Source organism: Dasypus novemcinctus, chromosome 2 (assembly GCF_030445035.2).
Source record: "Dasypus novemcinctus isolate mDasNov1 chromosome 2, mDasNov1.1.hap2, whole genome shotgun sequence".
Lineage (NCBI taxonomy): Eukaryota > Metazoa > Chordata > Mammalia > Cingulata > Dasypodidae > Dasypus > Dasypus novemcinctus.
In genome coordinates this window covers 192,784,300-192,811,619 of record NC_080674.1, presented here as the reverse complement: position 1 = coordinate 192,811,619, position 27,320 = coordinate 192,784,300, and the positions used below count along the sequence as shown (strand labels likewise).

General features: G+C 44.1%; 2 pseudogenes; one reads left to right on the top strand and one right to left on the bottom strand.

Annotated features, from left to right (window-relative positions):
* Positions 1-10,771: 10,771 nt before the first annotated feature.
* On the bottom strand, positions 10,772-20,871 carry LOC101425138 (general transcription factor 3C polypeptide 4-like; annotated as a pseudogene).
* A 140-nt stretch (positions 20,872-21,011) lies between these two features.
* Positions 21,012-23,059, top strand: LOC139440100 (olfactory receptor 2Y1-like; annotated as a pseudogene).
* Positions 23,060-27,320: the final 4,261 nt, after the last annotated feature.

The following is a 27,320-nucleotide window of genomic DNA, read 5'->3' as shown; positions in this document are numbered from 1 at the left end:
TGTTTTTCACATTGTCTTCAAAGAAGCTTAGGTTACAGAAAAGCCACAGAAAATATAGTCAATTCCCATATATCCAATGCCCGCTCTCCTTTCCACTCTCCTCTACTAAGAACATTTTACATGTATATGGTACATTAGTTAAAATAGATGTACAAATATTGACACATTGATACTAACAATGGTCAATGGTTTAAATTATGGTTTACATTTAGCACCACACACTTTTATAGGTTTTGACAAAATTTAAAATGCCCTGTATCTATCATTGCAAGATCATGCAGAACAATTCCAATGCCCGAAAAATGCCTTATGTTCTATCTATTCTATTCTTCCCTCCCCATCAGAACCTATGGTAACCAGTAATTTTCAATTTTTGAAGAGTAAAGTTCATAGTTACATGAAATAATATTGAATGAAGACTTCACATATTGGTCTTTATTTTTATTAGGCACGGCTTATGTTCTTGAGAGATTCTTGCTCCTCTAATTGAGGATACAGCAGGACTCCCCAGGATGGGAGTTTAATCTTTTCTTGCATATTATGTGAGTATCCACCCAGTGAGATAACACACTATGACAAGATGAACACATGTTCCATAGAGGCATGCCCCAGGTGCACCCTATCCCACATATTTCCCCAACCCTGATGCCCTGCTGCAGTAACCCTCCCCTGCCATATATGCCAAAAGAATATTCCCAACACTGTAGATTTAACCACAGGCCTGGAAATCCCCAGAGTTTACCTGCTCCTTACTCCAACTCTTCCAGAGTTCCATGAATAGTCCCACTCAACCCCTCACATTCCTGCACAACTGAAACCAATCATGCCACTGCATCACTATCATCTCCATCAGCTGCCCATCCTCCCTTCCACCCAATCACAGGATTTGCTCATATTGTGCATCGTCTCACCACCCTCTACTCCCTTTCTGTCTCCTGATAACTTATCTTCCAGACTCCAGCTTTGTAAGTCTACTCAATTTGCTTAAGTCATATCAGTGAGGCCGCATAATATTTGTCCTTCAATAACTGACTTAGTTCACTTAATATAAGGTCTTCAAGATTCATCTATGTTTTCTCATGTACCAATACTGCATTCCTTCTTAAAGCTGAGTAATAATCTATTGCATGTAAATTCCACAATTTAATTATCCATTCATCTGTTGATGGACACTTAGATTGCTTCCAGCTTTTGGTAGTAGTGAATAATGTTACTATGAACATTGGTGTGCATATGTCTATTCATGTTTCTGCTTTAAGATTTTAATTTTGATGAAGTTCCATTTATCTACTTTTTTCTTTTGTTACTCATGTTTTGATGTAAATATAAGAAACCACTTTTGTTAGGACAAAAGACCCAAAGATCCTCCTCTGTGTTTTCTTGTAATTTTAGTTCTTATATTTAGGTCTTTATTGAATTTTGTATTAAGTTTTCTGTGATGTGTGTGTATCCACCTTCATTCCATTGCACATGATTATCCAGTTCTCCCAGGACTATTTGTTGAAGAGACTATTCTTTACCCACTGAGTAAACTTGGTATCATTGTTAAAGGTGTGAGAGTTTATTTTTGAGCTCTCAAATTGATTTCATTTTCCCATATATCTGTCCTTGTTCTGGACTGTTTTGATTATGGTAGCTTTGTAATATGTTTTAAAATTAGAATATATGAGTCCTCCGGTTTTGTCCTTCTTTTTCAAGATCATTTGGCTATTTATGACTGCTTACTCTTCCATATGAAATTGAAGGGTTTTTTTTTTCCATTTCTGCAAAGAAGCCTGTTGGAATTTTCACTGAAATTGCATTGAATCTGTATACAGTCTTGGGAAGAATTGATATCTTAACAATATTTAGTCTTCCTAATACATGGACACAGAATGTTCTTCCATTTATTTAAGCCTTTGTAACTTCTTTCAGCAATATTTTGTAGTTTTCATGTACAAGTACCTTACATCCTTGATTAAATCTATTTTAGGTATTTGATTCTTTTACCTACAATTGTAACTGGAATTTTCCCCTTGATTTCTTCTTTGACATGTTCATTTCTAGTGTATAGGAACTACATTGATTTTTGCTTGTTGAACTTAACCCCTACAATTTGCTGAAATCATTTATTAGCTGTAGTAGCTTTGTTGTGGATCTTTCAAAATATTTCAGAACTCTCTATGTGTAGGACCATGTCCTCTGCAAATAGGGAGAGCTTTACTTCTCCCTTTCAAATTTGGTTGCTTTTATTTATTTAATTTTTTAAAAATGATGTATTTATTTGTTTCTCTCCCTTTCTCCCCCATCCCAGTTGTCTGTTCTCTGTGTCTATTTGCTGCATCTTCTTTGCCTGCTTCTGTTGTTGTCAGCGGTACAGGAATCTGTGTCTCTTTTTGTTGCATCATCTTGTTGTGTCAGCTCTCTGTGTGTGCAGTGCCATTCTTAGGCAGGCTGCACTCTCTTCCATGCTGGGCAGCTCTCCTTACAGGGCACACTCCTTGTGCATGGGGCTCCTCTACACAGGGACACCCCTGCGTGGCACATCAGCACTGCGCATGAGCCAGCTCCACACGGGTCAAGGAGGCCCGGTTTGAACCACGGATCTCCCATGTGGTACACAGACACCCTAAACACTGGGCCAAGTTTGCTTTTCATAAATTTGTTGCTTTTATTTCCTTTTCTGCATAATTGCACTGACTAGAGCTTTCAGTACAATATAACAATGGTGACAGTGGCCATCCTTGCCTTGTTCCTGATCTTAGGGGGAAAGTTTTTAGTCTGAACCATTGAGTATAATTTTAACTGTGGGTTTTTGATGTATACCCTTGTCATGTTAAGGGTAAATAAAAATAACTGTTTATTCCTAGTATTTTTATCAGGAAGGAATGCTGAATTTTATCAAATGCCTTTCTTGCACCAATTGAAATGCCTATGTGGGTTTTTCCCTTGGTTTTGTTAATGTAGTGTATTACATTAATTGATTTTCTTATGTTGAACCACCTTTATATAATTTTCTTTTCTGTGGCATCTTTACCTGGCTTTGGTCTTAGGGTCATGCTGACCTCATAGAGTGCTTTAGGAAGTGTCACTCCCTCCTCAATTTTTTGGAAGAGTTTATGAAGTATTAGTGCTAATTCTTCATTAACAGTTTGGAAAAATTCACCAGCAAAGATGTATGCTCTTAAGCTTTACTTTTTGAGAGGTTTTTGATTACTGATTCAATCACTTTAATTGTTATTGGTCTGTTAAGACCTTCTAGTTCTTCTTGAGTCAGTGTAGGTAGTTAGCATACTTTTAGGAATTTGTCCATTTTTTCCTGGTTAGCTAATTTGTTGGTATACAGTAGTTCATGGTATTCTCTTATTATCCTTTGTGTATCTGTGGGATTGGTAGTAATGTCATCCATTTCATTTCTGATTTAAATTATGTATGTCTTGAGCATGTTTGAGAGTTTTCTTTCATACATTAAAGTACAAATCTTCTATAGCAAAATACCACTAAGTCCGCTCTAATCCACATTTTATTCCTCCATTCTAAGGACCCTGGGATGGCAAGGGTCCTCTAAGTCAAGGGGGAGGGGGGTTTAGATCCCACATAGCTGACAGATGGAATTCTCCTGCTTGCAGCTCTAGACTCCCTTGGTTCCCTGACATGGTGGTTGCCCATCCTCACCTCCCTGTTAGCTGACCTGGGTAAGTACAACAAACCCGAGAGTAGGTGTTGCAAGGCTGCTGTGGCTCAGAGCACAGCTGGCACATAGACATTCCAGAGATTCAAGTCTCCTGAGGATATACTAACCCCAGCACCAACCCCAGGTTCAGTATTATTGTGACTCTAGCAATGGAAGAAATTATATCATTTATGTGGAGACCGTGGTCACAGCAGTTGCTGAAGGCAGGGAGAGGAAAAAAGATGGGTGATATTGGAGCATTTTTGGGACTTGGAATTGTACTCAATTATGTTTCAGGGACAGATGTAGGACATTATATATCCTGCCATAACCCACTGAATGGACGGGGAGAGAATATAAACTACAACATAAACTATAATCCATGCTGTGTAGCAATGCTCCAAACTGTACTCATCAAATGCAGTGAACGTACCACACTAATGACAGAAATTGTCAATGGGGGAGGAGTTGGGGAGTGGGGTATATGGGAACCTCATTTTTTTAATGTAACATTTTGTGTAATCTATGTATCTTTTTAAAAAAAGATTTAAAAGATGAAAAAAAGTACAAATCTTGATAAAGTCTTGAAAAAGTCATAGATCTTAGGACATTTTGCATTTAATTTTACATTAGTACCCCCCCCAAAAAAAACCCACAAAATTACTTCCTAAATCCAGTTTGTTAGTTAAATGCGAAACTGGTAATGTATGAAATGTCTCAAAGTCACCATTAATTCTTACATTGTCTGATAGATACAATCATTTCAGGCTCTTTTTCTTTATGAAAGTAATCAGATTTCATGGCAGTGAAGAAAGCAAAATTTACTTTAAAAATTAACATAAGATTTAGAATTTGGGGTTTCAGCTCTACACAATACATTTACAGTATTTCAACCAGAGAGTCTACAACTTAATTATTTCAGTATGAGAGTATCATCTTTCCCCTTTTTTAATTCCTCTAATATCTGAGATGAATAAATAAATGTGTCAAATTCTTATCTTGGGAAAGCACATAATATTGCTTTAAATAAACTTATGACTAGATCCCATTTTTTTCAGGTGTCTTCCTTAGAATATGCAAGATAAGAAAAGCTGAAACACTTAATCAGGTAGGGGGTTAGGAGAGAAATACTCATATACCAAAAGGATTAACCACTTTGAATAAAATGGGGAAATGGAAAGGACAAATGAATTTATATGGCTATGAGTCTCCAAAAAAGATTCGGGAGGTCATCAGATGGGCCATGCTTACGCACGCCTCAGCAGGGTCCCAGAGACAGCCAAAGTAGGTATAAGCCCAGGTATTGGTTCTTCTGAGGACAACAGAGACCCACAGGTTCTGTGGTCATGACAGATGGCTCTGGAGTTCAGTGCCATGTCAGTTGGTCATACTTTGCAGTTTGTATTCCTGAGTGTGATGGAGTTGGACTCAGTTGTGATCTTTCTACACATGCCTCTTCTGTTACTTTTACTGGACCTGTAGTTGGTGCTATTGTTGGTGTACACTCAGGAGACCTGAAGAATCTAATGTTCTCCCTCAAGATTGTCAGATTGATAAAGACTATAAATGATCTAGCTGAAGAGAACCGTTTTCATTTTGGTGATTAGTGAAAGAATCAACCGACAGTCTCAGGCAAAAATGTTAGACCGTGGCTCAAGGCTCTCTTAATTTCTAAACTGTGAACTGATCTTCAAAGAGGTTTTTGAAGTTAAGAGTTTCTTCATGCCGGCTAAAGTTATATATGCCGTTGAACCTAAATGTAGAGCATGTGAAACTTCACTTCCTTAAACTAAATTTAGCCATCAATATTCTGATGAAGCAGTGAAGTTTTCCAGAAGATGATGAATTTGTTTCCATGGTGTAGATATAAATCAAAATCAGGACTTGCCAGCTATTCTGTCTCTGGAAGATGGGATGCTGCTTCAGGTCACTATACATAGTTTGTTTTAAGATAGTGCTGTCTCTGAAAATTTGCTGTGGAAATCAATAGCAATATAATAAGGGAATGGCTATTTTAAAAGGTGTCCTTTTGTTTTTGTGTGTCTATGTGAGTGTTTTTCTTTTGTTTATCTATAAAGGTGTCCTTTTTTTTAACAGATGAATTATACCAAGTATTTCTTTTCTCTCTCTCTCTCTTTATTTTTTTTAAGTGTTACATGAAAAACATATGAGGTTCCCATATACCCCCCACCCACCTCACCTTACTCCTCCCACATCAACAACCCATCAACAACCTCTTTCATCTACGTGGGACATTCATTGCATTTGGTGAATACATTTTGGAGCACTGCCATACCACATGGATAATGGTTTACATTATAGTTTACCCTCCCCCCCCCGTGTCCACCCAGTGGGCCATGGCAGGACATACAATGTCCAGCAAATGTCCCTTAAGTACCACCCAGGACAACTCCAAGTCCTGAAAATGCCCCCACATCATATCTCTTCTTCCTTCTCCTTAACCTCAGCAGCTACCGTGGCCACTTTCTCCACATCAGTGGTACTATTTCTTCCATTACTAATCACAATAGTTCCATAGTAGAATATCAGTATGTTCACTCTAATCCATACTCTATTCCTCCATCCTGTGGACCCTGGGAAGGTTATGTCCACTCCGCCTCTATATCGAAAAAGGGCTTAGATTCCATATGGATGATGGATGCAATTCTCCTGCTTGCACTTGTAGGCACTCTTGGCTCCCTGGTATGGTGGTTGTCCTTCTTCACCTCCCCCTTAGCTGGCCGGGCTAAGTCCAGTAAACCAGAGCATAGGAGTTGCAAGTCTGCCGAGGCAGGGCCTGGCTATCACATGGACATTTCAGAGATTTAAGACACTCTGTAGTCTTACTGAATTGCTAAACTCCAGCACACAAAAGAGCAGTGTAAGAGCAAAAAGACACATTCATTGTGAATCGAGGAAGCCATGCAGACACTCAAAACAGTACCTGATGGGCTACTTGTAAAGAGATTCATTTATAGGCTATTTGCTGTCTGTGTTGTCCACTCTCCAAAAAGAAAAAGGGCAGAACACACTTTTCCCTTAAAAATAATTCAAGCCCATTGGCTTTGCATATAACATACTCACTTACATTTGTTTGTCAAGAATAATATTGGCTTGGGGGATGGGTGTAGGTGATGGCAAGGAGCTAATATCTAGCACCCCCCTAGCCTGAAGTCCTACTAACAAGTTATTGAACACTCTGAAAAGGAAATTATAGTTAAGGGTTTTGAAGAGAACTGGACACAATTTACCAAACTGTTAACAGCCTTTAAAAGGAAATATTGTTAAATAGTTCCTTCTGAGAAGTGAAACTCATTACATGATTTAACTTTTAAAAATTTCATCATAAATTCCTTTTTCCTTCAAACACGAAATCTGTAAGCTCTGATCATGTCTAAAGTTGACAGTTGCAAAGAAATGGAAATCAAGAGGGCCTCTTTTGGAATGAAAAGCAAGAGCAAGTGGTCAGAAGCAGAAAGTCCAGACAGATGCTTGGAAATCAATCAGTCCAGGAATTGAAGGATTTCACCAAACTCTGAGGCTTCTTAACTGCTGCAACGTGAGCAGTTGCTCTATAACACCAGCATTGGATTTCTCTTAACAAGCAACAATTAGCATCCATTCCTTTTTCTGTCTTATTTGATGCTATTATGATCACAACTGAAGAATATATTTTAATATTTAATTGTTACCCATTAAAATCTTGTTTTAACCCAATTAACCTTATAATCTCACTAATAGGCCAAACCAAATGCTGTAACATTAACATTCTCAAAAACTATGTAAAGAGAGAAGCAGAAAAAATGTCATACTGAACCACAAGTTTTACCAGTGTTTCTAATAATTTTTGACATTAATAGTTTTCACAAATACAACATAGGTAAAGATAGCATGAAGTCAGGTGGACACATGAGAATTTCAGAATTAAAATGGAGCATAACAAGCTGTGGGTTTGCTATTTTGAGCTTGCTACTTTGAGTTAGCAACCCACGAGGACTGGGCGGGCTTCCACGGCTCGGCGGTGAGCTCCTAGGCCAGCGCGTAGGCCTAGGTTCTCCAGGTGTGGGGGACGCGCGGTAAAAACCACGGAGACAGCCTGTGAGAGTGAGCTAGTCCACTTTATTGCGGAAATACACCTGATTATATAGGGTCGGGTTAAGGGAGGGGTAGGAGCTGGGGCGGATTAACTACGGGGCGGTAGTGGACAGGCGGAGCCGTGCAGGCAGCTATGAGGTAAGCGGTAACTAAGGAAGGGGGCAGATTATGAGTTGGCTAAGTGGGCGGGACTGGCGGGAAGGATAGTAACGGCTGGAAAAGGGAGATAACAAAGGCTAGGAGGAGGGGTGAAGGGAGGCAGCAACAATTGCTCCTTTTGTTTCATAAAAAAAGAAGGGGCGTGAGAGAGTAGAGGGATGGGCTGTGGAGGGTGAGAGAAAAAAGGGGTAGAGTTGACTGGCGATGGGCAAATGACACATCATTTGGCCAGAATGTATGCATAGCCCTTAGGGTCGGTGCGTGCCGGTGCTAGACGAAATATCTAACATGATGTTGCGCACGCTTTTTTGGGGTGGATAGCGCTGTGGCTGGCTTAACCGCGAAGGACTCTCAGACGTATAGCAATAAAGGGGGGCGGAGGGTGCACCCAAGCCCTTTACGCCGAGGGAAACAAACCCGTGCCGGCGGCTAAGGTCAGGGAGTTTCACAGCAAGCAGCTTCACAGGCGGGAAGTACGGTGGGAAAGGGGGCGAGGACAAGGGCGGGATTGAGGAGCGAGATCAGAGGTAGCAAGACGGTGGTAATGGATTTGAACAAACGAGGAAAATACACTGTCAGCGTGATCTTTGGCAAGGCGGATGATTCGTCGAATGGCCCAAGGACCAACGGTGAGACCTAGGATGATGAGCAGAACTGGGGTTAGTAACGGGAGGAGATAGGGGAGGAGGGGCTGCAGGAAGCCCCAGGAACCAGCACTTTGGGCTCGTTCAAGTCGGCATTGGTTGAGACCTTTTTCAAGTTCTTTTAAGCTGGAGTCTACTAAACTGGTATAGTTGGCATAGATGCAGCATTCTTCTCCCAGAGCTGCACATAGGCCACCTTCTTTGAGGAGGAGGAGGTCAAGGCCTCGGCGGTTTTGCAGGACAACTTCCGAAAGGGAATTGAGGGAGTCTCTAAGATACTTGACTGCATCTCGGAGGTAGATGATATCAGAGTCTACTGCTTGTCTGAGGTTTTGGAGGGCGGAGGCTTGTGTGGCTAGGGCTGCAACACCAGTGGCAGCTCCAGCTGTAGCTAGGAGGGAAGTGACAGTGAGTACAGCAGTAATAGGTTCGCGTTTGTGGAGGTAGATAGCTTCTTGAGTGTGATCAAAGGCTTCAAAGAAATGTAAAGGAGTGTGATAGATGACTCGAGGCATGAGGAGGATGAGAACACACGTTTCTTTGGTCTTGTTAAGTGTGGCAACAGATAAGCATGGGGTAAGTCCGGTGGAAGAGCAGAGCCATTGGGTGGTGTTTAGGGGAACTAAGTATTTGGCAGAGATGTTTGGGGAGGTATAGTTGGTACAGACAGTGAGGCTAGGAGTGTGGGAAGAACGGGGGTGAATGCATAAACCTTTGGAAGAGATGTGTGTAAAAGTGAGTGGGACATGAGTAGACTGATTCCAACTGCAGGAAGAGGGGGAATCGTCGGTGGAGGAAGTAAAGAGTGGTGAAGGGATAGCAAGTGGATCATAGAGGGGGAGGCTGGGGGAAAGACACAACCAGCAAGAGCGAGTGAGGTTGGGGTGGGAGGCGTTGAGAGAGGAATAGGAGGCGTTTAGGAGTTTGAAGTAGGGACTAGAGGGGATGAGAGGATGTGGTTGTATACCTGAAGCGGGGGGGGGGGGGGGGAAGTGGGGCTTGTAGAAGGGACGACGGCGGCTGAGGTGGAAGAGATTTTGAGGGGAGTAGATGAGGACGGAAGAAGGTGAACAGTGGGTGAGGGAGGAGGGTTAAGGATGTGGTTGGGACCAATAGCAGAGGGTGGGGCGGAGACAACATGCTTTTGGATTTCAAACAAAGCGCCACGATCATAGTTGCTCATATACAACCGGAGTCCATAGGGGCGAGTGGCCAGCCATGTATCGTCTTTTGGGTTTTTTACTGTCAGCCAAATAAAGTCCCAACGGGAATTGTTGGCTACTTGGAGAGAGAGATATGGGTCTCTGTTGGGGGCGCCGGACCATCCATGGGCCATGGTCACACATCCCCAAGAGGGGCAGTAGAAGTGTGATGGGTCATGACAACCTCGAGCACTAGCAGGACAGATGTAAAAACCAGACACAGGGTTGAATTGAGGGCCAAGGAGACGGTTGTTTCGAGAAAGCAGGCATGCTGTATTCCCACCTCAACAGGATGAGGAGGAGTGGTGGCCTACCTTCGCTTTTCTGATGTTGCTTACTTGGCATTCGGGACGGAAGGAAATTCCAGCAAGAGGGCAGACGTGCGTGAGAAAGGAGGGAGCGACACTAGTAACATAATAAGCGAGAATGAGTTTTTCCGGGAATGTCTGCAAGGTCCAGTTGAATGGCTGATGGGATGAGGAGCTTTGGGCAGAGGAGGCTAGAGACAACATGAGAATGAGGAGATGGATGAGGTAGGGAAGGGTAGGGGAACAGGAGGCGGGGGTGTGAACAGAGCGGGCCTGTCGGAGGAGCTGGAGAACTTGGCGCTCGATGGGGTCATCATCTTCAAGGGAAAGACGGCTTAGGCGGCGGGCAAGGAAGCGTTGTCGACGTCGTTCGCGGCGAGAAGGAGCTGGTGTGGTTCTTGCGGACGGTGGTGTTGGAGAGGTAGGCTCGAGTGAATTTGCTTGGGGGCGCATGGTGGTCATGGGAGGAGGGCGACGAGGGAGGTGAAAATGCCAATTAGAAGTAGAAAGGCGACAGCAAGGAGAAAGCGTTGGCGGAGGTTCCAATCTGCTGGGGCTGTAGCCGCGAGACAGACAGCTGAAAAGATTGTTTAAAAAAATGAAGACTATAAAAAAGAAGTATAAAAGTGGGTGAGGGTGCGAGGGGAGTGGGAAGAGCATCTGCACTGAGAGTTCTTCTCTGATAAGTTGTAAGGCACGTTTCGGTGGAGGTCAGGCACTTGTCAGCAGCAGGTTGTAGAGGCGGCAATAAGGCTCTTCTTGTAAATTATGCAGAGTCGAGTCTTTTGGGGAATCTGTAAAGACAAAGAAGGGAGAAGAGAGCCCTCATAGGGGAGGGACAATCAGCGGAAAGAAACTCGGAGAGAGTACTTATTTAAATATAAACATTTCAGGGAGGGGCTGGTTGGTGTTGAATTTGAGCGAATGGGGCGACATCTGGGCCTCCACAGTCAATGTTGTCTCTAACGGAGGGCACAGTGTACTCGTCATTCAGTGGAACTTTGGGGTCGGTGGCAGGCCTGATGTAGCGCCCAGGAACCCAGAGTGGTTGTGGCTCGGAGTCTGGGAAGACACAAGCAAAGCCTCTCCCCTGTGCTAGCAAGGGGGCTGGATCTTGCCAAAGGTTTGTGGCGGGGTCTTTCCAATGAACAAGAGGAACTTGCGAAGGTTGCCACATGGGTCCCCAATGTTTGTGAGTTGGGGAGAGTCCTTTGTTATCGAAGGTCAGGAGATTGTGATGGATAAGGCAAGCAGTAATGACGTCGGCAGGGGCTTTATGGGGAGAGGAAGTTTTTTCTTTTTGAATGAGTAGCTTGAGCTGTTGGTGAGTGCGCTCAACAATTCCTTGCCCTTGCGGGTTGTAGGGGATGCCGAAATGGGTGTGTGATGTGGTACATCTGCACAAAGCTGGCAAAGGTGGCACTGCGGTAGGCTGGTCCATTGTCGGTTTTTAGATCCCAGGGAATTCCCATGAATAGAATGGCTTGCCGAAGCGCTTTGATGCAATGTTTGGCACTCTCTCCTGTGAGGGGCACAGCATAGCATAGGTGCGAGAAGGTATCAACTGCAACATGAATATATTTAAGGCGCCCAAAAGCACTAACATGGGTGACGTCTAGTTGCCAGCGGGAGTTAGGCCGCAGGCTGCGGGGATTAGCTCCGCGGGGCTGCAAGGGTCCAAGGGGTAGCAAAGGTGTGCATGTTCGACAGGAACGCATAAGATGTTTGCATGTTTCGATGGGAAGGTCTGGAAAGAGCTTCTGGATAGATCACGCAGAGAAGTGGAATTGAGAGTGTAAAAGTTTGGCTTGGTTGACGAAGTCCCCTAGTCTTGTTTTGTCAATGGAATCTTCTCGAATGGCAGCTGGGTATACATGGCGGCCGGACGCTAAGGCGTCAGCAAGGGCATTTCCTTGAGTCAGTGGTCCTGGCAGGCCAGAGTGACTTCTGATATGAGCGATGAACCAGGGTTGTTGCCTTTCTTCAAGCAGTCGCTGTACAAAGGCGAGTGCTTGATCTATAGATGAGTCGCTGGGTAGAAAGGTAGCAAGTGGGAGGCTGCGACATACCTGTAAGGTGTATAAGCTGTCTGTAAAGATGTTGAGAGGCTGGTCTGGGTAAAGATTGAGGACTGCAGCGACAGCTAAAAGTTCACCCACTTGAACAGAAAGGTGATTGGCAAACATTACCTGTCATGGCTCAAGCTTTCCTGGCGCATATATGACAGCAGCGAAGGCCTTTTTTGAGGCATCAGTGAAAGCAGTGATGGCAAAGGGAATTGGCTTTCTTGCGGGCAGCGGACGGAACGGGTTGAAAAATGCTAATTGAGATACACCTTGCAGCAGTGGATGATGAGGATAGTGGTTGTCGAAGGAGCCACGAAAGAACTCTATCAGGCTCTGCATTTGAGCATTATATAAGGGAAGTAACTTCTTTTGCATCAAAGGGCCAAACAATGGTGTGTGGCAGGACGCCGTACGTTTGTATGGAGAGAAGTACTAAGTCAGTGGCTAATGTGATCCAAGCCCTTGTAAATGGGCAGATTTTTGGGAGTTTACTTTTTGACGTGTGTAGAAAAAGAAGAGGACCATCTTGCCATAGGAGACCCGTTGGGGTGACTGGTGTTGGCAAGACTAAGGCAAGGATTGGGAGATCGGGAGAGAATCGCTCTAGGCGGCATTGCTGGAGTGCAGCATTTACTTGTTGGATGGCTTCTTTGGCAGCTGGGGTGATGGTGATGGGGCGAACGACTGCAGCGGATGGACTGCACTTAGTCTGCAGGAGCTCGAAAAGGGGTTGCATTTGCGCTGTTGTGATGGGGAGTGCTGATCGAAGCCAATTGATCTGTCCGCAAAGCCGTTGGAGCTCAGTCAGCGTCATGTGATCAGAAACATGGATTTGCGGGCTGGTGGGCCGAATATATTGATGAAAATGAAAGCCTAAGAACTGGAAAGGTGGCTGGGGGTTAACTTTGTCAGGTTGCACTGTTAATCCGAGACTTGAGAGGTTCGTCATAACTGCAGAGAGTAAATCATTGAGAAGTGTGTTAGAACTTGCTGCTAAAAGAAGGTCATCCATATAGTGGATGATGTATGTGTGCTCTGGATGGAACTTAGAGCGTAGCGGCTCAATGGCATGATTGACATAGAGCTGACATATAGTTGGACTGTTCCGCATGCCTTGTGGTAGTACTCGCCATTGGAATCGGAGTGCTGCTCCTTGATTGTTGGTACGCGGGACTGTAAACGCAAATCGTGGACAGTCTCGCGGGTGAAGGGGAATGGAGAAAAAGCAATCTTTGATGTCAATAGTGGCTGCATAAAAATGCTGGGGGACTGCAGTGGGATGCGGGCAACCAGGCTGAGGTGACCCCATTGGCTTAATATGCTTGTTAATTTCTCGAAGGTCGTGGATGAGGCGAAACTTGCTTGTGTTCTTTTTGTTGATGACAAAAACTGGTGAGTTATAGGGACTGGTAGACGGCTCAATATGCCCTGCCTGTAGTTGCTCTTCAACGAGGGCAGAGAGAGCTTGTAGTTTGTGAGTTGGCAAGGGCCACTGCTCGACCCAGATGGGCTCCTCTGTGTCCCATTCCAGAGGGATAGGGTCAGGTCTTGAAACGGGAGCAGTGGCCCCTATAAGGGGGGGGGGGCGGCGCAGCTAAGAAGGCTTCTGTAGTGATTCGAGCTTTTAGCTGGCTGAGTACATCTCTTCCCCACAGGATGGTTTGGACTGAAGAGAGGACGAGTGGACGAATTTGGCCTTCGTGACCCTCTCGGTCGCTCCAATGCAGAGGCTGAGATGTTTTCCAAGAGGTAGCAGCTCCCGTGGCGCCGATGACTTGAGGGCCAGTTTCGAGGGGCCAGTGATTAAAAGCGGCGATTTCAAAAGGAATACAAGAGATTTCGGCACCCGAGTCCAAGAGTCCGTCAAGCCATTGTCCCTCTATTTTAAGTTCTAGTGAAGGTCTTTGGTGACGTTTGATAGGCATGGTCCACATTAGGGTTTTGGAGCTTTGTGGAGGGCCTCTTGGGGGAGGGGCTGAGGCCTGCCCCGCTGGAAGTTTAAAGGCTGAGAAAAACGTTGCGCTGAGCGGCAGTCGCGGGCCCAGTGATACCCTTTACCACAGTGCGGGCATGGCATGGGGGGACCTCTTGGTCTGTGCAGTGCTACGGCAGGGCGGGCAGCTGCCGGTTGAGGGCACTCGCGAACAAAATGACCGGGCTGACCGCATCGAAAACAGGCAGAAGTGGAGGCAGATGAGACAGCCATGGCGGAAGCGAAGGCAGCAGTAAGTGCTTTAGTCTGTGGGTCAATATCTCGACAAGCTAGGACCCGTTCGTGCATCGGCTTATCGCAGATAGGAAGGATGACAGCTCGGAAGGGTGCGAGGCACCCATCGAGAATGAGTTCTTTTGCTAACGCAAACTGAGCATCTTCGTTAGCAATTTTACGTTGGCATGCTTCGATAACGCGGGCAACAAATGCCGGAAAGGTTTCTTGCGAGTCCTGAAGCATTTGCACGAACTTGGTGGATTGTTTGGTGGAAATTAAAGAGAATGACTGCTGAACGAGAACTTTCACTCGGTGCCAAAACCCTGGGTCTATGTCCACATAGGAACGAGGGTTAGCATAGTTGTTAACCCCTGTGTAGGCATCAGCTGGATCTTGGACACCTGCTCGAACATTTTCCACTACTTGTTGATCAACAGCCACTTGATAGTGAGCGCGCCATTCAAGGAACTGGCTTGGCTGAAGGATGGAACGGGCTAGAGAGATCCAATCATAAGGAAGAACAAGCTGAACCCCTAACTCTTCTATTAGTTGTTGAACATATGGGCTATCAATGCCGTCTTCTTTAACGGCTTTGCGAAGAGTTTTAACTTCTTCTGCTGTGAAGGGAAGCTAAGTCTGAGGGCGTTGCTGCGTGGGCAGCGGGTTGAGCGGCTATAGCTGGGGGGCGGGAGAATGTGCTTCGCTAGAAGCAGGTGGGGGGCTGCTGCCATAGGGTGGTGGCGAGGGATGAACAGTAGCGGGAAACAGATGAGAGAATGATGGCTTAGCAGCGTCAAGGCGGCAACAAACTGGCGGCGGGATATTTTTGGGCGCTGGACAAGATGGCGGAGCGGCTACATCACTTCTGGGCGCCCGCTAAGATGGCGGTGTAGTTACGTCATTTCCGGGCGCTGGCCAAGATGGCGGCGAAGTCACGTCATTTCCGGACGCCGGCCAAGATGGCGGCGAAGTCACGTCATTTCCGGGCGCCGGCCAAGATGGCGGCGAAGTCACGTCATTTCCGGGCGCCGGCCAAGATGGCGGCGAAGTCACGTCATTTCCGGGCGCCGGCCAAGGTGGCGGCGAAGTCACGTCATTTCCAGGTGCCGGCCAAGATGGCGGCGAAGTCATTTCCGGGGCAGGGCCGGAAGATGACGGGACAGGGAGGGGCGGGTAAAGGCGAGAGGAAGCGCCTTTGTTCCCGCCGGCGGGCTCGGATATAGGTGAAGAAGAAGCCGGAAGTGCGCCATTTTGGGCAGAGGTGGAAGAAGAAGGAGAAAGTCCGCTATTTTGAGGAGCTACTGAAGCGGCTTCTGCGGGCCGTGGGGAGCGCGGGCGGGGAGGTTCGCGCTCGAGAGCGGCGGCAAGCTGGTCAGACAGAGAATTTGTGTCGCCAGGATCATCGGGCTCATAGTCATTGGGTTGCTTAACCGATTTGTCCCGGATGGCTTCTGACGGCGCACCAAGGAGACAGGCGCGTATGGCTACTAGAGCAGGCAGCAGGCCGGGTGGAAAAGACCGCTTCTCATGCTCTATGGCGGAGGTGACTCGATCTATGAGTCGAGAGTATGTGTCCGGGCTCCAGAGCTGGCAGGTGGCGAGCCACGGATTAAAAGGGAGTAGCAGGTCCCAGTATTTTTGGAGCTGTTTCAGGGAAACGCGGACTCCATTGGTATCAAGCAGGGCGGCTAAAAGCCGAACCTGAGGGGTATGGTGTGAGGAGAGAGAGGCGCCCATAGTGGGAGAAGAAAAGACGGCGATGGGGTCCCTACCTGGAGAGCTGAAATGGTCGCCTGTAGACAGCAGCAGCAGCAGCAGAGAGGGGCCGGAGGGCGGTGGAAGGAAAGGATCCTGGACGAGCCCCCAGCTGTGGGTTTGCTATTTTGAGCTTGCTACTTTGAGTTAGCAACCCACGAGGACCGGGCGGGCTTCCACGGCTCGGCGGTGAGCTCCTAGGCCAGCGCGTAGGCCTAGGTTCTCCAGGTGTGGGGGACGCGCGGTAAAAACCACGGAGACAGCCTGTGAGAGTGAGCTAGTCCACTTTATTGCGGAAATACACCTGATTATATAGGGTCGGGTTAAGGGAGGGGTAGGAGCTGGGGCGGATTAACTACGGGGCGGTAGTGGACAGGCGGAGCCGTGCAGGCAGCTATGAGGTAAGCGGTAACTAAGGAAGGGGGCAGATTATGAGTTGGCTAAGTGGGCGGGACTGGCGGGAAGGATAGTAACGGCTGGAAAAGAGAGATAACAAAGGCTAGGAGGAGGGGTGAAGGGAGGCAGCAACAACAAGCTATCAATTTCTTATCTAGAATCCAATAGGAACAAATTAACCCCCTACAAAGAAAATGTGATATGTATGTGGATATAAGACTCAAAATGCAACAGTGTTGTAGCTTACAAGGTCTATTTTTATGGAAGCTTTGCTCCTGCAAGTTAAATGCAGTGCAGCAATATCCTTTCTATTTCTTCCATTACTGAAACAGTTATTACAGTTGCAGCTGAAATAACCTTGAAATTCACTATAAACCTGGCAAATTTTTTGAAGGTTTAGAGAACATGATAGTTTATATCAGACACAATTAGTCTAAAGATTTCTCGTGTTGCTCCCACTTTTTAAGGCTTCCAAGGCTTCAAGCTGTTCCTTGGAAGAATCACCACTCCATCATCTAGTACACAGCTCCTTGAGAGAAATTCAGATGCATGCTAGGTTCGTGCTGCCGCCAGGAAGTCAAAACTCCCTCTCATCCTCACAGTTCAGTGGATTACTCTCCAAGAATTGGGAGGGAGAGGAGGGAAGTAAAGAGGTTAAAGCCTCTCAACTGGGTATGTGGGCTTAAGCAGATATTGACTGCAGATCAGAATGTTAAGAACGCCCTTGGACCAAGTCTTTGCACAGAAAATCAATGTTCTAATAGACCACTCTTATACAAAGTAGTAAAATAACTAACCCAGCCCAGCAAGGTCCTTATCCAAATTCTCTAGAAGAGACCATTCTGTTTCTAGAAATGATAAGAGGGTCTATTATTCAAACTGCTTCAGTCAAGACACCTGAAAAATAAATGTATCTCATTGGGTAATGGGTGGTGGGCAACAACTTAAAATCTCTTCATTTTGTCATTTTTAAATCCTTGGAGATAAAGAATACCCTTCACAAATGAGTTCTCAGGGTGATATTTTCAATTATGAAGAGTACTTCCCCACTTGTGGGGCCCAGGGTTACTCCAGAGCATCCTTTCTCTTCAGACTACAGAATGTTTTCTATAACAGAGGACATGTTTTTTCCATCTTTCCACCACTGACATTAAGAAGACAAAAGAGGAAAATGACCTTGAATTGAAGGTTCGATGCGGATCAGTAGAATATCCCTGTCTACATAGAACAATATGACTTTAAAATGCTGTTTGTTTATGTGTGATGAATCTGGACTCAGATGGGATCTCCCTTCATAAGACTTTCATGCTAATGTGCTGGAGGTGCAGTTAATGTTGGGGTTTAAGATATATTTAGGGGATTTGAATCTCTGGACTGACAATGTGATAGCCTCAACAGACTCCAGCACCTACAATCTGATCTATTGGACTTACCACACTCAGCTAAGATGGAGTTGAAGAGGGACAACCACCACACCATGGAGCCTAGAGTGATTACAACTGAAAATGGGAGGATTGCATCCAGCATCCATGTGGAATCTGAGCCTCCTCTTGACATAGAGGTGCAATGGACACAACCAATCCAATGTCCACATAGAAGAGGTGGCATTGGATTGGGAAAAGTGGACATGGTGGACGATGGGTATGGGGAAAGGCAGGAAGAGATGAGAGGTGGAGGCGTCTTTGGGACATGGAGCTGCCCTGGATGGTGCTTCAGAGGTAATCACCGGACATTGTAAATCCTCACAGGGCCCACTGGATGGAATGGAGGAGAGTATGGGCCATGATGTGAACCATTGTCTATGAGGTGCAGAGGTGCCCAAAGATGTACTTACCAAATCCAATGGATGTGTCATGATGATGGGAACGAGTGTTGTTGGGGGGGGGAGAGGAGGGGTGGGGGGGTGGGGTTGAATGGGACCTCACATATATATTTTTAATGTAATATTATTACAAAGTCAATTAAAAAAAAATGCTGTTTGACCTAATGTAAGGGGGAAATAGAAAGGAGAAATGGGTTTATATGGCTATGAGTCTCTAAAAAAAAAAAGAGTCTGGAGGCTGTCAGAAGGATTTCCCTTATGCACAACTGAGCAGAGTCTAAGAGACAGATAAAGTAGATACAATCCCCAGGTATTGGTTCCTTTGAGGGCTAAAGGGACCCATGGGTTCTACGGTCATGGCAGATAGGGTTCACTGCCATGTCAGATGGCCCTTCTATGGAGCTGGTGTTTCTGAGTGATGAAACTGGACCCAGAGGGGATCTCTTTTCATAAGACTATCATGCTACTTTACTGGAATTGTAGTTGGTATTGGGGTTTAAGATATATTTAGGGGATTGAATCTTTTTACTGACAATATGATAGCCAGGCCCTGAGCCTCAACAGACTCCAGCTCCTACAATCTGAATTATTGGACTCACCTCACTCAGCTAAGATGGAGTTGAAGAAGGGCAACCACCACACCGTGGAGCCTAGAGGGACTACAACTGAAAGCAGGAGGATTGCATCCAGTAACCATGTGGAATCTGAGCCTCCTCTTGACATAGAGGTGCAACGGACACAACCAATCCAAGGACCTCAGAGAAAAGGTGGCAATGGAGTGGGAAAAGTGGACATGGTGGCTGTTGGGTATGGGGAAAGGCAGGAAGAGATGAGAGGTGGAGGCGCCTTTGGGACTTGGAGTTGCCCTGGATGGTGCTTCAGGGGCAATCACCGGACATTGTAAATCCTCCCAGGGCCCACTGGATGGAATGGGGGAGAGTGTGGGCCATGATGTTGACCAATGACCATGAGGTACACAGATACCCAGAGATGTACTTACCAAATGCAATGGATGTGTCATGATGATGGGAGTGAGTGTTGCTGGGGGGGGGGGAGGGGTGCGGTGGGGGTGGTGGGGTCGAATGGGACCTCATATTTTTTAATATAATATTTTTACAAAATCAATTAAAAAAAATCAAAAAAAAAAAAAAAAAAAAGAAGACAAAAGAATCACAGAAAGGGCAGGGGCTTTGCGGAATCCTCTTAATCCAGTCAGGATCTTCTGGTGTGTCGTGCAATGCTGTCATGGAGCAAGCATTTTCTGTATATCAAACTCTGGCAGGACTGGTAGGTTAAAAAGCACCAGAGCCACGTGTGATCACTGAAACAGACTGCCTGTTTGTGATCTGTGAATGGCAATACCTCTTTACACAAGTTACAGTGCTCAGGGAATTTTTCTTCTTTCAGATATGTCCAATCAGCACCCATGCTGTTCTGTCATCAAACCCTTCATCAGATATTAAAAAGTTCCAAAGTCCTCTGCTAAGATATATGTGATCCAGGTGAGCAGGTAAACTTCTCCCAAGACTCATTTCATGCGTTCCTTAGTTGGGATCCATCTCCCCATCTTTGATTTTTCCTTGGATTTCAAGGAGTTTTTCTTCCATTGGCTCATGGCCTCCAACATCTCCAGACTGGGTGGAACGGACAACTGGCCTATTTCTTTTCACCGGTCAACTGGTTGCCTTAAGGCAAAGTCCTTTAACTGTGCTGAGATTGACAGGAAGAATTTTTACAGATCCAGAAGCACTCCCCACTATCAGGCCACTCATTTCCCGATTATTGTGTTCCTATTACCACCAAAACAAAACACTAGGAGCGTTGATTCCTAACTCAATTGTGTTGCACAAACAGATGGATTCCTTTCCAAAAATGGTAGCTGAAATTGCCATAAAGCAATATTACCATTGTCAAGGGACTGCCAAGGAGCACACTATCAACATGGCAGCATCCACTGTTGTGCTTGGCCTGCTGTGTGGGACATTCTGTCTAGTGTTTTCATGCTGTGAGTCCTCTGAAACTTAGCAAAGTTCAAAGATTTCCTTTTGGGGCTTCATTTTTAAGAGAGCCTGGAACTGGTCTCACAAAGATGTGCTTAAGAAATCTCAGTTTGGTCAACCAACTGTACCCACCATAGTCTGTGGATGTTAGCCTGGATGGTCAGGCGATTGTCCATGATCAGTGCTGCCATAGGCATCACAACCCGTGGGGGACCAGCGACTATATCTGAATCCTTTCATTGGTGGCAAAGCCTTCCTTTCAGGATTGAACATCCTATCCAATATGAAAGTTTGACTGATTAAACGGTCTTTAGAGGTGGCAAATTTCTTCTTACATGAACAAAAAAACTTCCCTTTTTTTTTTTTACATTTTTTTAATTGATTTTGTAATTATATTACATTAAAAATATATATGTGAGGTCCCATTCAACCCCACCCCCCCACCCCACCTCTCCCCCCCCCCCCCCCAGCAACACTCGTTCCCATCATCATGACACATCCATTGGATTTGGTAAGTACATCTTTGGTCACCTCTGCACCTCATAGTCAATGGTCCACATCATGGCCCATAAGCTTTGAGAAGAGCAAGCAGTGATGTGAACGGATGTCCATGTGTTAGACTGGGTGGTGCACATGGCAGATGAGTTCCAGCACATTGATGCTACAGGGCCTTAGACCCTGAGGCAGTCTGCAGCTCCAGAACATGCAAGAGGCTCCAACTCCTTCCCCCAAACTTGACCACCCCACTCACCTTCCCCTTTTCCCCAGTGGTGGAGGCCAGTCAGCCACAGGCCCCACCCAGGTGGGTACTGCTTGTGGTCAGTGGACATATACCCTCCCATTCGGAGACTAGATCCTGGGGCACAGCAAAAAACCTCACTGTCTGGGTACCATGGTGGTTTATCCCATAATTTTTGGTGTATTGTGTTCTCATTGTCATTCATCTCAGTGTGTTTCTGATTTTCCCTGTGGCTGTTTTTTTCATTAACTGGTGGATTGTTTAAGAGAGGAGCAAATACATAAACAATTAGTTTCAGTGCAGTGTGACAAATGTCAGAGAGGAACTGTATGTATTATATTATACAAGGAGAATTGGAGTAGGGAGGAGGGAACTCTCACTGGGGAGTTTGGTGATGGATTTATCAGTAGGAGAGAAGCGGCATGATGACTCATCATAAGGAGGATATTTGTTGCTCATTTTCTTCTACCCCAAAGGACGGATGTGCACTCTTCTCAGGACTTTTCTACAAATGATAGAACATCCAGGATTAGTTTTGCTGACCATAGACACTGGGCAGAAGGAAGCAAATGAGCACCAAGAAATCAAATTTGTAATCTCAGCCTTGTTAGAACTGGATCCTAATCTACTGAAGCATGCTACCTAGTGCTACCTAAGAATAGAAGTAGACGAGAATACCACAGAATCTAATACACCTTAAAATTTTAGAATCAGTTTGCACATTACTTCATTATTTCATTCCCTCAAATACTGTAAGGGAAGCAATATACTATCTATAATTTCAAATAAGGAAGCGTCCTATCCAAGGGACTGAGTTGTTTGGCTAAAGTGACCAAAGAAGGAGGCAGCAGGACTTAGGACTGAATGAAGGCCAGATCATTCCTAATCCAGTGACCTCCACTCTACAGAGCAGAAGAGTATGAAAAGTAGAAGACTGGACAGAATGGAACTGGATAGTAAAATCAACAATAAAATATGAGAGAGAGTATTTAGGGAATCCCATGAGATAACATATTAACTCATGTTCCTCATAAGAGACATAAACTGTCTTCTGCTATTTGGACAAGTGAAAGGCTAAGAGAAGGTTCAATATCAGCTGTGGAAAGGGCTTCATTTTTGTGGGCTTCTCAGACTGACCTCAACTGAAACTCATCCTTTTTGTCTTTATTTTTATTTTCTACTCCTTAATTTTCTAGGTCAATACCACCATTATAATTCTCTCTCACCTGGACATTTGGTTGCACACACACATGCACTTATTCCTCTGCCACCTGTCTTTTGTGGACCTTTGCTACACCACTAGTGCTATGCTCCAGCTTCTAGTCAACCTTTATGGACCAGAGCAGACCATCACCTATGGAGAGTGTGTCCCAGTTCTTCATCTCCCTTATTCTGAGCTCCACTGTGAGATCCTGGTGGGATGGCCTATGATCACTATGTTGCTGTCTGTTGAACACTCCATTACATGGCCATTATGCACCCCCATCTCTGCCATATACTGGCTGTCACCTCCTGGACAAAAGGCTTCATGAATACTCTGATTCAGAAAGATCTTGTGATGGCCATGCCCCTCTGTGGGCTCCATCACCTGAATGAACCACCTCTGCTCCATCACCTGAATGAACCACTTCTTCTATGACCGGCTTGTGTTCCTGAACCTGGCTTGTGAGGACCAAGGGATAGAGGCTGAAATACTGATGGCCCAAGCTATAGTCTTGGGATCCTACAGCACCAATTCTAAGTTTCTATGTACATATTGCTCAGGCAGTGTTAATGGTCAATGAATGATTGGGGGCAGAAGGGCTTTTGGGACTTGTGGATGCCACCTGTTAGTGGTGTCCCTTTGTTATGGCTCAATCATCTACACTTGCCTCCAACCCATGCTCAGTTATTCTGAGTGAAGGAAAGTTTGTTTCCCTTTTTTATATTATAATTACCCTCCTAATCTATCCTCTGAGATATATAACCTAAGGATCAAGGATGTGATGGGACCTCTGAGGAATGTACTATGACAAGGCAAAAACTTGGGGTAGGAGGAGAAGGATGACCTATGCAACTGTCTGCAATAATTCTAAGATCATGGGGTCAGTCCTATACCTTGGATGTCAGTTATTTGGTAGAAAATAACTCTCTGTAGGTCTCTGGGTTTTAGCACCTTACTTGGTTAGAACTTGAAAGTGCAGAACTCTTAGGAGACTTTCTAGTTCTGGGTCTATGATCATTTTGGAGCAGGGAATAAATATTTATTTGGATCACAAATTTCCAAAGAAATGGGGTTGGGAATGGAGTGGGGGTTATCACGGACACTTATGGAGAGAGACTGGATACTAGGTAAGTGTGGGAGTGAGAAGACATAATTTGGAATGACAACACCTTTTCCAAAATCAGTCATTCCCAATGTGTTGCCATCCAAATGGCACTCAACTCAAGGAAGAAGACATGGGCTCAATTGTCCTCTTTCACTAAGGACCTGGCCATGTCCCTTCACATCTCAGGGCCCATTTCTAAGGTCTCTTACAGTAGTGACCCACATATGATACTTGGAGCAAATAAAGAAATTATGAACAGAGGCACTTCATGGAACATGTAAAGTCTCAGACATTTCACTTACCTACTTAAAAGAAAAAAGTCAGAAAAGAGCAAATATCATCAGCTGTTCAGGAGTTTCAATAAATGTTGACTGATATCACAGACAAGATATTTTTCATGCAAGAGAGAAGAGAATAAAGAAGAAATGAACATAAAAATAATGAGCCAAGAGGATGTGATATAGAAGAAAGGAAACATGTAATGGTGATTTGCAAAGAGATTTCTGTGGTAGAGAGTGAGGGGGAGTTCAGGAGGCTCTAGGCTAAAGCATGAAGACAAAGAATACTTCAAATTCCACCATGTCATTTCAATCTATGTACTTAAATGTTTGTGTCATGTTAGAGTGCAGGTACCCTTGCTAAACTTTTATTAGTTTCAGTAACTTTAAGGCTGAGTTAATCATTTTTTATTCCAATAACAATACCTAATATTTGATATTATAAAAACTGTTCCTGTATAAAACTGCCATTAATTTCTACAGTGGCATTGTGAAATAGTTACTTTATATTTCCTGTTTACTCATGATGAAACCTTAGTTCAAAGGTTTTAGCCAATTTATCTAGGTTCACATAGCAATATTGGATGATGGTTTGGTTCTTGTTTCTGCAACTCTAAATCCAACCATTACTATGACACCTTGCCAATGATCTTTCTTTGAGAGCAAATTTTTAATAGGGAAAGACTGGGGTTAGAAAGAATGGTAGTTGGAGAGCGATTTCACACTTTTACTTTGGTCAATCTTCGCCAGGATTCTAAACTCTGGAGGTACTCACATATTTTTGGTCTGAGGCAATATTTTTTCTCTGTTCAAAACTAATATTTCCTGTAATAATAACTCCCATTTATTGAACTATATAGTTTAAGCACTGTGATATACAATATACTACAATTGTCAATTCTTTATGACATCAAATACAGGTATTATTCCCCACCCATACCTTATATGACTGACAGACAATTGTTTTGAGAAACTTGATTCAAGTTACCCAGGCAAAAGTGGAGGGCCAGGATCTGAATTTGGCCTGCCATCTTCTAAACCTTACCCACCTAGCCATTGCCTAAGAATCCATACCTTTATGTTTGTAACTCAAAGCACTCATAAAGAGAGGTGATGCGATCTTCATGGAACAAATAATTTTTCTTCTGAATGTTGAACATAAGAAAATCTTTGTATCCTAGTTTTGTTAGAGCTAAAAAATGACCCCTTGCCCAATGGGCACAAGAGTCAATTAACTGACACTGGGATTTTGAGAAGAAACAAAGTTTATTCATCAAAGGCTAGCCTCTTGGAGATAGGAGGGCAGTTCTTAAATCTATCTCCATGATTACGAAGTGCTTAGGGCTTTTATGAGACTAAACAATAGGATGTGGGGATGTAACAGCTGAGGGGATGACAACAGTGTGATACTGGGGAACATGGCAGATGGGCATCATGCTGACTAATATTTTTCATATCTAGAAAGTGACATCTTTAGCATGATGGGCAGTCAGTTCTGAGTTGACTCATGTTGCTTCATTAATGAGCATTGAAGGGCTACATGTGGGAGCATCAGACTTCAGGGTTGCAAAACAAGATAAAGTGATATAAGCAGAACCAGTTACTACTTGTCTCTTACTGTTCAGTTACAAGTTAAATATTAAGTAGTTACAAAATAGAGCATGAATAGCAAGAAGAAAGGTATCTGCGTTATAGTTTAGTGAGTCACAACAGTTATAGATATTTGCTTCTGCCTACATCATAATATATCAGAAAGTGAGGACACATCTAGAAAACAATTCAGCAACTATAATCGTAACTGTTAGATTTCAATTATACTATGAGGATCAAGGTCTAAATAATTCAAGCATATGAATTAACCTAATTGAGAAGAAAGGATTATATGAACTAGAAGGAAAGAATTTAATAAACTCATTATGTGGTTAATGTGTTATTCTTTCATTTCACAGAGATTAAATGACCACTCAATATTAAATACTCAGACATTTTAAGAGGTCTCTGGAAAAGTTTGGCATCGAACATTGATTTTTGGAAGTCAGTCCTGTGGGAGACAAATGCATTCTCCATGGCAACCTGCATCCCTTGGGTCCGCCTGTACTTTCTCATCCATGGCAGAGCCTAATTGATCACCAGAGATTTTGGGTTCCTGTAGCTATGATAGAGTCAACAAGTAATTCCCAATTTCCCTAAGCTGCCCATCTGAGAGAGGAATCAGAGGTGTCTTCTCTGCATGGAGCAGGAGAATATTGACAGAACAGCACTGGTCTCCCTTTTTCTTTTAGAGACTAGCTGGATGTCATTTGAAATGCATTGCCACCTATCCTGTGAAACCTCCTAAATAGAGTTTCAAATAAAACTAAAGGTTCATGTAAGATTTAAAACTGGGGTTTACCTATTGAAATGAAGAGAGATGGAAGAAAAGAGAGAAGCACTGTGTAGGATTGTCTCTAAAGAGAAAACCTAAGGATTGGTATAATAAGGAGGAAGAAGAACTTCCAAATATTTCAGTAAATACTAGAAAAATGTTTCTGTAGGCTTTAAAACATTTCTGAAATTTATAACTTATTTCACTTTTTAAGTTGTCTTTAGTTTCACTGATATCACCAGTAAGTAAAATCCATAGGCTGTGTGCTTACATAGGAGATAGTTCAGACGTGTGTGGGTTCTTTCAGCTGCAGAAAGGAGTAGTCGTATACGCCCATCTTAGAAACAGCAGCCAAAGAGAAGACCCTATCTTCATGGAGGTGGTGATGGTGGTGGTGAGTGTGTGTCTGGGGTGGGAGTAGGCTGATCATGTGTGCACACACATGTACTCGGGACAACCTCTCAGGGACCAGTGTGATATCAGGAGACTGAGCAGCAGGAAGATACCCTGTGTTCAGTACTAATCACATTCATCTTAATTGCATCTCCATCCATCTGTGTGTGCAAGAAGGTGGCTAAAACTCTCCCAACAGGCACTCTTCACGCACCTCAGTGCCCAGATGTGCATCATTATTAACCATAGTGTGAATCAGAAAATGTTAATGAGAGAGGAGTTGGATTTGGGTGCATGGAAACCTCACCCAGGATAAACACTCTTCAGGTTATATTGAAGGATTTCCTGTTTCTTTCTGGTTCTTTCTAGGACTGATGTGAGAAATGGTCCATGGCACTTCCCTTTATTACAACCCAACCACACATAGTGCTCGTGCTTTTCTACACTTTAAATCAAGGCCTGGGTCCATTTCAAGGGCAAGAACAGGATATGAGGAAAGAGAGAAATACCCAGAAAGTGATTCAAACAATGAAAAAATATTATAAAAATAAGGATCAGGGATGATTTGATTGTTCTCAGCATACAAATATTATTGTAAAATGAATAAGAGATCAGTGGTTTTCCTGGCCATCTGGAAAAGACAACCTTAAGCGAAAGTATTTCATTTGGTACTGGACATAGGTAATTACTTCTTTTTTTTAAACTAAATTTTTAAAATTTTATTTTAAAAATATTTATTTATTTTTAAAACATATATAGATCACACAAAATGTTACATTAAAAAAATATAGGGGATTCTCCTATGCCCCAATCCCCACACCCCCACTTTTCCCACATTAACAACTTCTTTCATTAGTGTGGTACATATATTGCAATTGATGAACACATTTTGGAGCACTTGCTACATAAAATATATGAAATTCCCATC